Raw genomic sequence first — 15,701 nt, forward strand, 5'->3', positions numbered from 1 at the left:
TATATTGTACTGTGGTACACGACAGTAGACAACATTTCATCTCTTAAGACATCAAGTTCTAATCTGTGGAGCAGAGAGCATAATGCTAGTAACCCATAGGGTTGTGAAAGGATTAAATAAGGCAATACAAACACAGCAATCAGACCTGTGCACACAGGAAATGCAGTTCTTAAAATAGAATAATACTCATTAAATGCATTTGGCATCTTCTGTGCTTATCACTTCGACTCTGTTGCCACCCATTAGCTGGCTTGGAAACTGATAAATGAGGAGCACGGCAGTGAAGGAGTCCAGAGACTGTCAAGCCCCTACTTTCCCACCAACACCAAATGCAGCACACAAGTCCATTCCTCAGAAGGCATTTTGAGAGGAGAGGCTTTAACCTGATACCTTACGTGTCTAAAGACTAGACCAGCCAGGGTAGAAAATGATTATCTCTGGTGCCTTCTCTGTCATTCTCTGAACTCAAGTCACAGGAAGGACTGAAGTTTATCAACACATCTATACAGACTTTGGTCAGGCACCATTGTCATCTTCTTGGGGGTCCCTTTAGTATTCCAAATAGAATTCTTGGCAAACTACAGTGTGTTCTGCAAGCCCAATGGTGCCTCAGACCACTGTAAGCCCACAAAAGCCCCCTAAACACTTACTCTCCCTCTTAGTGCAGGGCAAGGCTATACCATAAGGTAACTATGTGGAGCAGTATGTAAGCTTATGAGCTGTGTTAGGCCAACAGGTCCAGGGATTGCCTCTGTGCGCATTAACACACATGTGCTTTTTCTCCTGTTAACGTCAGTTCATCTGAACAAATCTGGAGAAGGCAAAGCGGACATCTTCCTTTCATACCTGCATAGGACCCTACCGTTACCAGGTTGCTCGTGAGGCCTTGGTGATCCACTCTGCCCCCCTAGCTTTTGAGAATTTTATCTAGAAGTCTAAGTGTTGTACATTTTCTCAGTATATATCAGCAATAATAATCCTTCCCTGTTAGCCAAAACTTTGACACTGATAATTGGAGGTGTTGAGGCCACAGCTGCTGCAGTTTGCTGAAATTCTCCAAGGCTGAATATACTATACATGGATAGGGCTTGGAAAGGAAGAATAAGGAGTAAAGTAGTGTAAAATCTGAGTGGTGTTAGTGGGTTTACCTGCTTTACCATGGGAGTTTTGATCTTCAGAGTGATGTCCCATTGCACTGCTGAAAATGCCCAACGTGGTGACTCGGTTGCAAGCCATTGCATTCTGGTGACCAGAACCCACTCTAAATTTTTGCAAACATCAGGGTCAATTCCTGTATGTTGACTTTGTGCTGCAAACTGGCTGGGTCATAATTCTAGGAATGGAACTTTCCAGGCCATCACCAAATTGCTTAAGACTGTTTAGGTAGCTGTTAAACCAGCTGGCCACCACCCTGCCTCCTGCTACAGCACCCTCCCACTTCAGTATCTGAAATTCCATGCTCATTTAAACAGGCAGCCACACCAGCCCCCGGAAAGCCAGCAGACATGCGGAAGTTGGTTTCCACAGCACAGCCCTCAGGGTGTCCACCCAGCTGTCAGGATTGATGTGCTTTAATGGTTTTCTTGCGAGAAGCCGCCTTGTGTGAAGCAGTTGCCTCTTGAACTGGTCAAATGCTTGTTACTGGTCTCCCATGCTGTGCAAAGTGGGATGACCCCCTGACGGATAAATAGAAGCCAAGGATAAAAATGAGCCTTTTAAAATAAAAATAACCCAGCCCACCTTTCTATTTTAAAGGGCTGCTTGGCAAGGGGTCCGGGGTTTGTCATCCTTCTTGGAGCAACGCCTACCATAGTGAACTCCCACACACAGTGAGAATGCAGATAAGTGGGACAGGAAGGCCTGCCCTATTCTGGGAGCACGGAGCGACAGGGGCTGTTTATTACCTGGAACTGAAAGGCAGCAAAGATGCTACAACGCAGCAACCTTGAGAATTGTTGATGAGAACCTTAAAGCCCCTGAATGTATCTACCTTTATGAAAGAGAACAATGGCTGATCAGTGTGTTTCTTAGAAAAAAATCTGAGCATGCTGGAGCCCATTTTAAGAGTTTATTAATGAAAATCAAGGTTTGTTTTCTTTTTTGTACAGATCAGTCTCTTCAGAGATTTCATAGGTAGAACATTGGTGATACCTAAAAAGGACAAATTAGAGTTAAAGACTGGTGGGGAAAAGGACATGGGGCAAAAGGTGACAATCTAAAAAATAGCATTTGCAAAATCAAAAACAGCCGAGGAAGACAGCAATTTAATAAACGGGTGCCCATAACTGCTCCATTACGTTTCCCTAGGTCTCTGTGGCACAGTAGGAGTCTGGCTTTAAGTATTTCTGCCTGAATAGTGACCCAGGCATAGGCACAGTTCATTTATTTTCATCTCTAACTATTTAGAGGAGAAAAATCATTGGTACACTTATTCTGGGAATCAGTAAGAGAAAGGGAGCAAACACTAAGATAGGCAAGTTGGGAAACAAAAACGTGAAAATCAAAGCTGAGTCAAACTTGGAACACATGCTTGACTTTAACAAATGTCTTCCAAATAACACTCTGGGTTCAGACAAGGACAGAACTGACTGTTAAAGCAGTGGTAATGGGGAAGGCTCAAAGCCATTTACCCTTTAATTAGCAAAATGTTTCATCCTTAAAATCAAAGCTGGAATTCTATGAGCATCTGAAGTAGTGACAAAAATGGTTTTGTCTGGATTATTTTGAGTTCATCTACATGCAATAATGAAATGCTATAGCGACTAAGATGCATTTCCAATTTGATATAGAGGTGGAATATATATTCCTCTCCATTTCTCTTTGGCGGTTTTGTGTATACTAGAAGCCAATTTTTAATACTATAGATATGAATCATTTCTGCTTTTAAATGTGGACTTTGAATTATATGGAGATTATTTTGGGATAAGAAAAACTTGACTTCAGCTAATACTTGATCCTGGAAGATTTTTACAAATTAGGTTTAGTTCATCAAACAGCTATGTTCTTATTAACCATCTGTATTTATTGAGAAATGATACCATCTACTAATCCATAACGCATAAGGACTCTTGATAATCAAAAGCAAAACACTTAAAAATATCATTTGCTAGAAGATGATATTTTAAATGAGTTTAAGATTTAACGGCTCAGTTTGACTTCCCGTTGCCTAATTTAGGCCTAATCTAGACCCATCAATTTGTTAATCTCAATTATGGGGGCTATCTCTAACAGCTTTCTGCCACGAGATTTCTACAATAAAGGGCCCGCTAATAAGGATTCAGTTTTCTGTCTGACACAGCTCTGAGGCAGGTTGGGATGTTCTGTTTCCTTGCAGAGTAAGGTTAAAGATTCTTGAATGGGATCAGATGTAGGTTGATGAATTCGAGATTGCAGACATTTTCATTACAAGCAGCTCTACCATGTGGCAGCTGGAACAACTATTTTTAATTAATCTGAATAAACAGTGGGGTTTTGACAAAGAATAACCATCAAATTAAACAGCTTTCTGGCTGGTATTTGGAGGGGGGACCTCTCCAAAGTGGCAAGATTGTTTTTGGGCTTTTGAGAGATTCTATTTAATAAGCTTTTCTGTGTGTTTCTCAGAAGATGGGAATAGAGTTCATGTATTGAGATAAGTAAAAAAGTGTTTGATTTACTTGCACTTGCATAAATGTGAGAATCGTAAAAATCTGGAGCTCCATGGGTCCTCGGTAATCACATACACCACCCACGTCTCATTTTGTCTGAAAAAACAAAACTGCATGAGGGAGAACAAAATCTGCCCAAGGTCTTAGGTTTCATATTTATAAGAATCATCATGAATTACATGAAGAGGGGGAAAACCATATTCAGCTTATTAGAGCTACTCAAGAAGGCAAACAGGTGAAAGTTCATAAATCTTAAGATTTCAAAGGGTCAAATAACCGGAAATCCTAGTTCATGACACTTGTGATGTCTCTAAAGGTTTACAATAATGAAGAACGATTAACCTGTACAATACACTGGGCAGAATCACTATCCAATGTGTTCTTGCAAGAGATACAAAGCACCGATGTTGAACAGGAACACCATATTCCAGAGCTCACTGTCTTGCATGGGAGCATTGAGTTGGAGTGAACTACCTTCCTCTGCTCATGGAATCTAGCTAGTTGGACTACAGTGGACCTCCAAGTACAGAGTAACCAGCTCACTCAGTTGCTATCCTGTCCACCAATGACCTGTTCCCTGAGGGGCTATAGCACCTCAGAGAGAGGTCACTGAATCCTGTGATAAGCATTGGGAGAAAATGAAGGGTAAAAAGGAAAACAAGTCATCCCCACCTTCTATCATCTCACATTCCAGACTTGCCCCCCCCCCCCCCATTTTGGTGGGATCTGTTAGCACTGGCTGATAAGTTACTGGCAAGTGGAATGCAATGACCAAAAGAACAAAAAACCAAAAGGATGCTTTCGAGGTGCCACCACCTCTTATTGTACCTGTCTATCTCTTTTCCCATGTAATTTTTGTTTCATCAAAACAAGGCCAGTGAAATCTTGATGTGTCCCTGGCATATAAGTTAGGCATATTATGTTTCCTCAACAAACAGGATCCAGAGGATAATTTGAGTGGTAAATGTGTTTTAATGCATTAATACAAAAGTGAAGGCAATAGGTGCAATCTATATTTCACATCTTCATTGTGCCACAGACGGGTTATTTTATGTGAGAACTCCTATCTTCTGGCCTCACAGCACACATGAAACACAAGTGTGCCTCTTTGAAGTTGCATTACTTTGTCTTCAATCACAGCAAAATGAATACAGAATACTCCATAAGGAAAAGAAGTGGGGTGGGTGGGGTGGTCATTTGGGTAGGAGGCTAGTGACTAGTTGAAAAGGGCCTCTCACCATAGTGCTCCCTCTTCACCAGAGTCACCTTCCTCTCCCAGGAATCCCCTTGTTCTCTACTACCAGATGTCAAGATTGTCTCTGGCAACATATGCCTTCCTAAATGTATACTACATGTACACACTGGAACAGGAAGACACACAGATGTACCCACACCATTCCTCTTCTACAAGAATTGCATATATCTCCCATAGCAAGATTTCTTACCTTTCTCAAAGCCAACAGGTAACTTTATCCTATTCCATGGAATGATCTGTTAATTCTCAGGCAAAATGAGTAGCCAACAAAATAGTTGTTTGCTATGTGCTGGTGAATTTTATCGTGTATTACCAGGGCTGTTTCTAAGATGCCATTCATTCTGTGACACCAGCTCTGGAAGTTTTGGGTTCAGTAGGCAAAGAGGACATGCAAAAGACGACATTTTGGTGGGAATAAAGGCCCTTCCTACTCAGCATGGTCTGGCTGAAGTTTGCTTCAGTGGCAGAGAAGTAAGGTTTTCATTCTTTGTTCCTCTTTGTTTGCTCAATAAAGTATGTCTTGGAAAAGTCTTAGATTTGTCTGCTGGCAGCAAAAGACTGAATCAAATCTGAGATGCCTGGAGATGGTATGTGTGTGTGTGTGTGTGTGTGTGATTATGTGATTAAGTGTGCATGGCAAATTTACCCTCATTGTAGCAAAGAGTGGAATTTTCCATTGGACAAGTGTTAAAGTTTTAAGGAAAGAAAAGTAGGTTGAATGGTAGGTTTCCCACTCTGAGTCAACTGAGTGTTAGCTCTTTACTGAGAGTTCTCAACTGACAGGCAAAATGAGATGGAAAATGCATGATAAACTTTTTCTGCAGCCGGCACCGCAGCTCAATAGGCTAATCCTCTGCCTGCAGCGCCGGCACACCGGGTTCTAGCCCCGGTCGGGGCGCCGGATTCTGTCCCGGTTGCCCCTCTTCCAGGCCAGCTCTCTGCTGTGGCCCTGGAGTGCAGTGGAGGATGGCCCAAGTGCTTGGGTCCTGCACCTGCATGGGAGACCAGGAAAAGCACCTGGCTTCGGATCAGCGTGATGCACCAGCTGCAGTATTCCAGCCGCGGCGGCCATTGGAGGGTGAACCAAGGGCAAAGGAAGACCTTTCTCTCTGTCTCTCTCACTCTCCACTCTGCCTGTCAAAAAAATTATTTTTTCTGCCCCAAGATAAGAAATATAGAACAAGAACTAGGTAATTTGACTCCAGAAGTGAGATATGGGGGAGTGAATTAAAAATAACTCTATTTGCATTTCTTTAATATCTACTACACATAGGGTGCTGTGCCAAGTATTTTGTGTATTCTGTATCTACTTCTCTATCTCTTCCTGGCCTTTCGGCTAAAATCGGTTGTAGTATCTGTGTCTACTTCTCACAGAACCGTGTAAAATGGGCAGAGGTTACCCAAAGCCAGCTCAGCTGTTTCCACTGCCCACATTTCCCCAGTGGGATATGCCTTTCAGAAAAGCACCTAAGTAAACATGAAACAAAGTGATGTGAGAGAAATGGTAGAGTTTACACAAAAGATTTCACAAATACCGATTCTGCTGTTTAGCCATAAAAAGTTAGAGCGGGAAGACTAATGTGAGTAACACAGGAAAGCTTTAGAATGAACTTGGTAACTCTTAAGCTGCCCAGCCAGGGAACAAGGACAACTGTGGAAAATACAAAGTCCACTTGTCCCAGAAACAAAAAAAAAAAAAAAATGGACTCTGTGTAGCGGAGAACTTAGACTGAGGATTGTTAAGCAACATCTAAATTGTAAAGTTCGATGAGTAAGCTAAGTGGAAATTGTATTTCCTAAACTCTAGATTTTATGTTTGCATTATACCTTCCAAGCTGATTTTACCTTCACTGCATGAAGTGACTTTTATCTTGCAAATTCTAGCTCATCCAAAGGGGTAATGAAGCTACATTTTGGCTTGGAGTAGTGATGTAGGGAGTATTAGAGAAACTTTAGGAACAGTCAAGAATGAGCTTCTAGTCAACATGATTATGTTGTAGATGTTTATTTGAAATCAGAACTTTAATCAGTAAAACTAGTAGGGACATTTAAAATGAGACATATAAAAGATTAGAATCTAGACTTGTAATGTTTTTGCATTTGAAATGTTTTGTATTTTGTATTTGAAATGCTAGCTAGGGAAAGAGATCTTGAATCTGTTGGTTTACTCCCCAAATGCCTACAGCAGCTGAGACTGGGCCAGGCCAAACCTGGAACTCCATCCAGGTCTCACATGAGTGCCAGGGACCCAAAAACGGGAGCCATCATCTTTTGCACCCTAGAGGGTGCATTCGCGGGAAGCTAGATCTAACATGGAGGCAGGAATCAATCCCAAACCCTTAACCACTTAACCACGATGCCTCGACCAGAATCTTCAAGTCAACAAGCACTATTCCAAAAGACTGAACAAATTGCTACCACTGCTACGAATCTAATTGATAAGCAGAATCTTGGATTCAATGCATTTTGGGACAGATGTCATGAGAATCACTAGAAGTTTGGACAAAACCAAGTCTTTTTTTCCGGAAGCATTAGCTGGGCTTTGAAAATCACTTAGAATTTGTAAAGTTGGTAAAGATGATCATCTCATCATTGTCCTTTTATACCATTTACATGCGTATTTGTAAAAACATAATGTATATAACACATCCATCAGTTTTTCATGATACTTTTATTTTCCGTAAGGTTATATTATGTTTGCCATTATTAAATGATTAGGTTTAGTGTGTTTGTCAGAATAGTGAATCGGCTGAAGTAAAAACGGGGAATAAAGTTGAAGGATCCATGAGTGATACAATGAGCCCAGGGGCAGGATCTCAGAGTAAGCCTGAAGCGAGGAGTTCCATATTGCAGGAGCAGTTCTCATTCTGTCATTCCGTTGACTGGTTTGCTTTTTCTTTGCTTGGGTCCTGTGTGTCGATCATTCATCCATCCTTTCAGATTGGTTTCATTTTTTTTTATCTACTTGAAACTTTAAAAAAATATATCAACAAACCATAGATTGATCCATACAAACCTAGCAACTCCAACAGTGCTCTCAGTTTAAATTTCAGAGTCTCAGGAAAGAAAACCAGATTGGCTAAATTGGGTCAGGTACCCTCCAGGGGCCCTGTGATTTCTGGCTAGAATGTTTAGGCCTTAGAGAAAGGGCTTCTAGATGCCACCATGCAAACATATGGATTGGAAAAGAAGGCACAACTGCCTCAAGACTGAGAGCTCTGTCTAGGTAAACCAGTGAGTTTAAACCAAAATGACAGGTAACATACTGCATTAGTTGCAAACAAGCATTGTAGAGCCACATTGCTGTGTGTAAGTCCCAGACCTGGTACCTAGGAATTGTGTTGTGTTGGGCAAGTTACATGATCTCTTTCCTAGCTTTTCCCCACTTGTCAAATGCAAGTAATACAACAACTAAAGCTGTAAAAATCAAACTCATCAGAAGTGCTTATGAAAGCACCTTGCTTGGAGTGTGCACACGGTGTACACTAGAGGAGAGTTAACCTCCATCCCTAGTAATTTCTGAGGGGTAGAACAGGCCCACAGGTCATCTTGCCTTCCATAAGCTTAAGCATGGTGGTTGGTAAGCAGTAGGCTGAAACCAAACAGAAACAGAAAAAGCAGAGATTATGCTATAAAAACTGGATTCGAATGTAATTACCCCAGTCATCCTCTGCTTCCTTCCCATTGTTTTGTTTGGTTTCATTATAAGTGAAAGCAAATCCAGATGAGAAAAATCATAAATCTGGAGCCAAAACATTCCCAAAGTGCTCATTTTCAGTGTCCCCTACTAAAATTTGGGCATAGACTATAAAAGCAATGTATGCAGCTTCAGTTACAGCAGTGATATAATTGTTTATTCAACTTCTCTTTGCATAAAGCATATTTTTGTGTTACCACTTAGCTCTAATAGTTATTTTACTGATTGGATATTACTCCACAGGGCTAGTGCACCATAATTTTATTCCACACATGACTCCTTTATTAGAATGTTGAATGCTATGCTTTATTTTTTTGTTAAAAAGATGAAATGACCAAAAACCAATCTGGCTCAGACATTAGGAACTGCATTTATAAACAACTGTTGACTTGAATCCCATGAGTTCTTAACTAAAATGTGGCTTTTACTCACTGAAGATTGAGCTTTGAACAAAATTGTGGAGTAATATAGACAATACAACAGATACAAAACCATGCATACATAAAGCATTGTCAGAATGAAGGATGAGCTACAAACAGCAAATAATGACTTACACTGGTCTAATGGGAGAAATTGATGATAAAATGTATATAAATATTTATCATTATATCCAGCAAAAATAAGGACTCAAACTTGACATAATCCATCTTCAATGATGTATGAAGGCTAAGGTGCATCATTACCTGATGTGTCTCAGCAAGGAAACCAAAACATCTCAACTTGGGGAGACGAGTGGGAAACTGGTAAAGGAAATAGGCATACCTCCAACATCACACCAACCGGAGGTGTGAGGGAAGAAAAATCTCCCCTGGGTATTTTTTCATCAACCACTTTGGTAAGTTTAATGTCTGTAAACAGACGGGTGATGTTCCCAAACCTTTAATTTAAGTGATCTCACGAGTGTAGTTCCACAAGTTGACTACCAGCAGTCAATATAAATACTCTGGAGAAAACAACATTCTCAATCCAGGTAGACGACAAATGTAAAACTGTAGATTTTTTTTTTTTAATTTGAAAGTCAGAGTTAGAGAGGTCTTCCATCTGCTGGTTCACTCCCCAGATGGCCACAATGGCCGGAGCTGCGCCGAGCCAAAGCCAGGAGCCAGGAGCTTCCTCCGGGTCTCCCATGTGGGTGCAAGAGCCCAAGCACTTAGGCCATCTTTTGCTTTCCCAGGCCATAGCAGAGAGCTGGATTGGAAGAGGAGCAGCCAAGGCTAGAACTGGTGCCCATATGGGATGCCAGCACTTCAGGCCAGGGTGTTAATCTACTGCACCACAGCATTGGCCCCAACACTGTAGATTTTTAAAATCCATCTTGATTGCAGAGAAATTAACATGTAAAAAATACATAGATGGAATACTCAATGAAAACTTGGCTTACTTAGAGCTTTGTTTACTAGTATTAGAGTCTCTAGAAAATGGATTTCCTTTACAATAGGTATTGAGATACTACAGAGAAGTCTACTTCTAGGTGCGGCTAAGTAATCATGATTGACAGTACCTATGGTGCAGAAGGAACTGTGATGGGGCATTGGAAAGGACGTCATTTTAATGCTGTATTCCAGTGTCTCACCGGCATTGAACTTGTCTCAAAGAGAAAGGCTTTCCTTTTGCTGACTTGTCATCAATCTTCTCTAATGGAAAAGAAACCCTTTGGAGAGAAGGCCTCTAGGAAGTCTCTTTTATAGCATGAAGTTCTTTCAGGTTCATTCTTTGATTCTCAGTAGATCTCCAGCAGATGTTTCTATGCCTCTGAAGTACAGTTGTTGCAGTTTTTACTTGATTAAGCTGTCACTCAAAATTGTTGTTTGTATCATCGATCCAACATCAAAAAGCCGCTATGCCATGGATCTGATGTCAAAAATTTCAGAGTGACAGCAGGAGCAGATAGAGTATTGCATCTTGCATTCCCATTTCTAAGCCACTCTGAGGTGTGCACCTCTGGAAATGAATCAGGACTAGCTGTGGGGAACTCATATCCGCCGATTAATCCCAGGACATGCACAGAGAAAATAGTAATTGTTTGAGTTGAGAGATAGTTTGAGCTGGCATGCTTTTCAACTTTGCATTTGAAAAATAGCAGGAAATCAAAGTTTGTAACTTATAAGTTTAGATTCAGACAAAGATTGCAAAGACAAGAGTTCCTATATACTCCTCATTCCATTTCCCCTGTTAATATATTGCACGGCCTTGACACATTTTTTTGAAATTAAGAAACCATACATTGAAGCCCTTTTAATAGTTAATATACCCTGTTGAAGACTCAGACGTTATATGAGTAAGACCATATATATTTCTCACTTTGTTTATGCTATGCCCATCCCATCCATGATATCCTGCCTAGCATTTAGATAAAGAACTTGCTTAATCTTTGCAGGAGCAAGCTACGATTGAGGTCTTCCCTGAACTCCTATCCCATTTTCTACATGCTATATAAATTCGTACTCCTTCATATTTTTGAATCACAAAAGCAAGCTTTCATCCATAAACATAATCTTATAGTTTGGAATATAAAAGTCTTGGATTTATATCCCGATTCTTTTTACCTTCTATAGCTCTGCAATCTTGAACAAGTAGAAGTAATACTATCACAATCTACCTCACAGAGAGATGTGAATGATACATCCTTTTACAGAGGGGCAGGCATTTAGCCTAATAGTTGAGACACCCATGTCCCATATTGGAGTACGTGGGTGTGTTATCTAACTACCACTTCAGACTCCAGCTTCCTTCTAAGGCAGACCCTGGAAGGCAGTGGTGCTGGCTCAAGTACCGGGGTCCTGGCACCTATGTGAGAAGCATGTACTGAGTCCTGGTCTCCCGACTCTGGCCTCGCTCCTCCCCGGCCACTGCAGGAATTTAGAGTGATTTAGGAAATGGGACTGCTCACTTGTTCTATCCAACATATACTCTGTCAATTTTTACATTGTATTTATAATGCTTAGGATTTGGGACACGGTAGAGGACTGATTAAATGTTACAACTACTAATATTGCCATACAGAACAAGGATCAACGAGCTATGCTCCAAAGGCCAAAACTCTGACTTATTGTTCTGTGACAGTCCCTGTGGTAAAAGTGGTTTTAGCGCCTTTAAACTGATGAACAAATAGACTATATTGGAATGCTTGAAAATCATGTGAGATTCAATGAACATAATTTTACTTCAGTGGAGGTTTTGAACTTAAGTTAGAGTTAAGCAGTTACAACAGACACTGCATAACCTGAAAAGCTTGAAGTATTTACTATCTGGAAACTTCTCATAACAAGCTTGCTGCTCCATGCTCTAGAAACTTTATTTTTATGTCTTTGGTGTTGAACTCTATAGAAGAGTGATGCCATAGTGGTTTATTTTCCAGCTATATAGTATCTGTTGCAGTCCCTTAGGGCTCCTACCAATGAAACGCCAAAAAGTGGGTACCTTATAAACAACAGAAATTTCTTTCTTTGAGTTGGGGAAACTGTAAAGTCCAAGATCATAGCACTTATACATTCACATCTGCTGAGGGTTGACTTTGATTCTGTGTGTAGTGAAGCCCCACTTTCCATTTAGTAGTGCTACATTTGTAATGTGTTCTCGCATGGTGAAAGCAGCCAGGCAGCAGGGGAGTGACAAGGACACTAATCTTAATCCTGAAGGCTCTGCCCTCGTGACATGATCATTACAGCAGCTTACTTCCTAAGGGAATCACACTGGGGATTAGGGTTCAATGTATTGTCCACTGGGGGAACAGAAATATTCAGACTATGACACTACTTACACCAATCTTTGGTTCTCCAAAGCATAACTGTCACAGCACCACTCTGAACCAACGCTTCCCCATCTTTAAAATGGAAGAAACCATACCTATCTCAGTTTTAGTAAGGATCGACTGTGAATGAACAAGAAGGGATTCATGCATGTTTGAATCATAAGATAGTCAACAACTGTGTGCTTCACTCTAACCTTGCCCATCTGGCTCTCTGGATCACGGAAACCCCTCAGCAGAAAGCTCAAGTCTGCATCACTCCTTTGTCCTACTGAATTCCACATTGCAGCAAATGAGAAATGATCAGTTTCCAGTATGTGTGTCAATGTCTACAGACACTAAAATGCTGAAGAAATAGATTCTACTATAATATCAGGCTCACAGCAATTTCTCAATTACAACTCATTGATTAATTCATTCTCATTTCCAAGTGGCTCATGGGGGACTAATTGGTAGTGAATAACTATTTCTATTACCTGGAGTTAATATGGTTCCTATTTTTATCTTGATCACACACCTGAGATGTTTGTAGCCATTGAATTCTGGGATTTTCAAAATTAGCATTGCTTTTGTTGTTTGGAAATACTTAAGCATAATACTAGACAGAGTGTTATTTGCAGAAGATAAACTAACTAGCCGAAACAGAGGTGATGGAGTATTACACTGCAGTGGGAAAATGGGTATTACTGATATGTTATATATGGCATACTATATAGTCCCTCTGTTTCACGCTGAGACAAAGAAATAGACTTGGGAAACCTTTCTGTCATTTGGGGATGGACATGAAGTATGAGTTCAAGTTGACTAGGATGTGTGAGGGAAGATTCAGAATGGAAAGAGCGTTATGTCCACAGGCCCTGTGGTCAAAGCTGCAAGGCTGAGGGACCTGAAGGCCCTTGGAGGAAGTGTTGATACCAAGCGCTAAATTGGATCACAACAGTGATAAACGTCAGGACGGTATCACCACCACTGGGGCAGTTCGTGCTGCCAACTGAAAGGATTCAGTTATTTAATATTTGAGTGGTTACTGTGAAGACTCTAGGAGTTGAGGATACAGCAGTGCAAAAAACAGGCAAAAATCCTTGTGCTCAAAGGACTTCAATTCTACTGGATTCGTACATAAGGCTTAGACCATGATATAGAGCAATATCAATGTAAAATATTTCTATCCTGCACCGGAACCCTTTAGACAGTTTTTATCTAATCCCTCCATGAAATTATAACAGACATACTTTATATCTGTTAATAGAAACATATACATGTATAATAACACAAATAAGACCTTTGATACTACAAGAACCATTTTTTAACCCTACTGAGGACACCATCCCTTGTATTGTGAATGCATGATAAATGTTGAAGGATTTATTCCCAAATATAAATCTCTTCATTACTTGACTGACTCTTACCTATGAGGGAGCTAGGTAAATACTAATTTTGCACATCTGAGGCTGTCCTAATTTACAATGACCAATAAAGTTTGTGTGGACTCCTTGCCACATCCCAATTGGTTTTCCTGACTCATTTCCCTAGGTTGTGTATAACAATTAGCCTCAATGTATTCTTGACTCTGCTCAACATTGTTATTTCCTTATTTGAAAACTCTTCACTATTGGAAACTTTTTTGTTTGTTAGGATAATGCTATAAAGTTTAGTGATTACCTAAGAAATTTCATGTCACAAGTCTACCCTATGTCTTAAAATGTTCATATATTTTTGCAAGCTGATTAAAGAATTAAAATATTAAAGACAATAACATGGATACCACCCCTGGGAGTGGTTTAGGTGATAAAGGAAAGTTGAGGAATGTGAGTAGTTCATTTGTATGCAAATACACTAGTCATTGTGCATATTTCAGTGAGGAATTAATCAATGACTTCATTAAATGCAAGCTAATTGGGTGACACCAAAAAAAGGGTGAATTCTAAATTGTTTTGCAAACTCTATATAGATGTGTTGAGCAAATCATATTTTAGACTGCCAGTTTTTAGTGCTCCAAAATGCATTGCAAAGTGCTGGCCATATATCATGGATTTTGTTTTCTCTGTGTAGAATTAAATTCCAGATTTGCTTTGATCTCACCCTTGTATTTACATCTTGTTCCTTTGTTTAAACTGTCGTCTTTTATTTACAGTATGCAGAGAGGGAAGCAGGTTTAAGTCCAATTACCATAATTTCTGCTTGACTTATGTGCACTTAAGAGGTTTAAATCTTACTTTGGTGACAGGAGATTTTTCCTTCAGGATTCCTCAATAAATCCTTCCAAACCTGATGAAAAATTTGATTCACAATCAGTCCCTTCAGTGCACAAAATTCTTAGGTTCCAGGGTATCGCAAAGTTTGAGGGGCAAGCCTTGCATCTGGAAAACTAAACAACAGTAGAGATACCTCTTGGCTGTACCAAGTTTGTGGCATATAAAACTGCTGTCAACACTTCTCTCTGAAAACACCATAAATTCTCAACTGTTGAACTGAATGCAAACTGTTTTACTTGAAATTATTGAAGGTTCTTTGTAAAGTGGTTCCCAACTTGTACTAACTTCTGTCCTTTCGCCTTCAAAGCAACGGTTTGGCATCTGCGGGTTCTTCTGCCCCATCAAGTCCTTGCTTGTGTGCTCTACTTGGTTTACCATTCTGTGTCTCCCTACTCCACATTCAAAGCTCAGCTCTAATTTAAATATCCCTTGGCCACTTCACATGTCCATCTAACCCTTCTGTAAACTGTCATGAAAATGTACTGGTATTCACTTATTTTGACCAATATCCGCACAAACAATGCCTTTTTAAATTCTTACTGGAATGGCCGAAGTGATTCTATAGGTGCAAGCAGTTTTGAAATCGGACATGACCCCCTAAAATTTACACCAAAATGTGGCCCCTAAGGTTCCCCAGAAATGCTATCTGGGATGCCACATATGCTACCAGAATTTGGGGTGCTATACGATTTCACCATGGGCTGATTACTAAATCCCCAATATTAATAAGCCCGAGAGGGTTCTTGCCTAACACTTAGAGAGGAATTCTAAATACCGGCACAGATAAACGAGGCATCATGGTACATTTTAAGCTTTTATTTAGTGATAAAGGTATCTAGGAAAGTGAGGGCTTTAGTTCAGGTTGGAGAGGGGAAAGTCTGGAAACCAGGGTAGCATCCGTACCACTCAGAGCAGGCCAAAGCCATTTGCAGCAAGCACCTCGAGCTGCTATCCACCGCTTATCACCGGCAGCAAGGCAGAGACCGAGAGTAAGGTAAATATGGGTTCATACCAAGAAGCAGGAACGTGGATGAGCATCTAGGCCCGGAAGCCTAGGGCGTGTGGTCCTCATGCCCTGGAGGTGCAGCACTACAACAAG

The 15,701-nt window shown here is 40.5% G+C and overlaps 1 long non-coding RNA gene across 1 annotated transcript; it reads right to left on the reverse strand.

Annotated features, from left to right (window-relative positions):
* Positions 1–2,058: 2,058 nt before the first annotated feature.
* On the reverse strand, positions 2,059–15,358 carry LOC138845492 (uncharacterized). The gene is made up of 3 exons (XR_011382769.1): positions 14,564–15,358; positions 3,657–3,743; positions 2,059–2,151 (listed from the first exon to the last, which is right to left on the reverse strand). It is a non-coding gene; the product is annotated as an uncharacterized lncRNA (long non-coding RNA).
* Between the last annotated feature and the right edge of the window lie 343 nt (positions 15,359–15,701).

This window comes from Oryctolagus cuniculus, chromosome 15 (genome assembly GCF_964237555.1).
Source record: "Oryctolagus cuniculus chromosome 15, mOryCun1.1, whole genome shotgun sequence".
NCBI lineage: Eukaryota > Metazoa > Chordata > Mammalia > Lagomorpha > Leporidae > Oryctolagus > Oryctolagus cuniculus.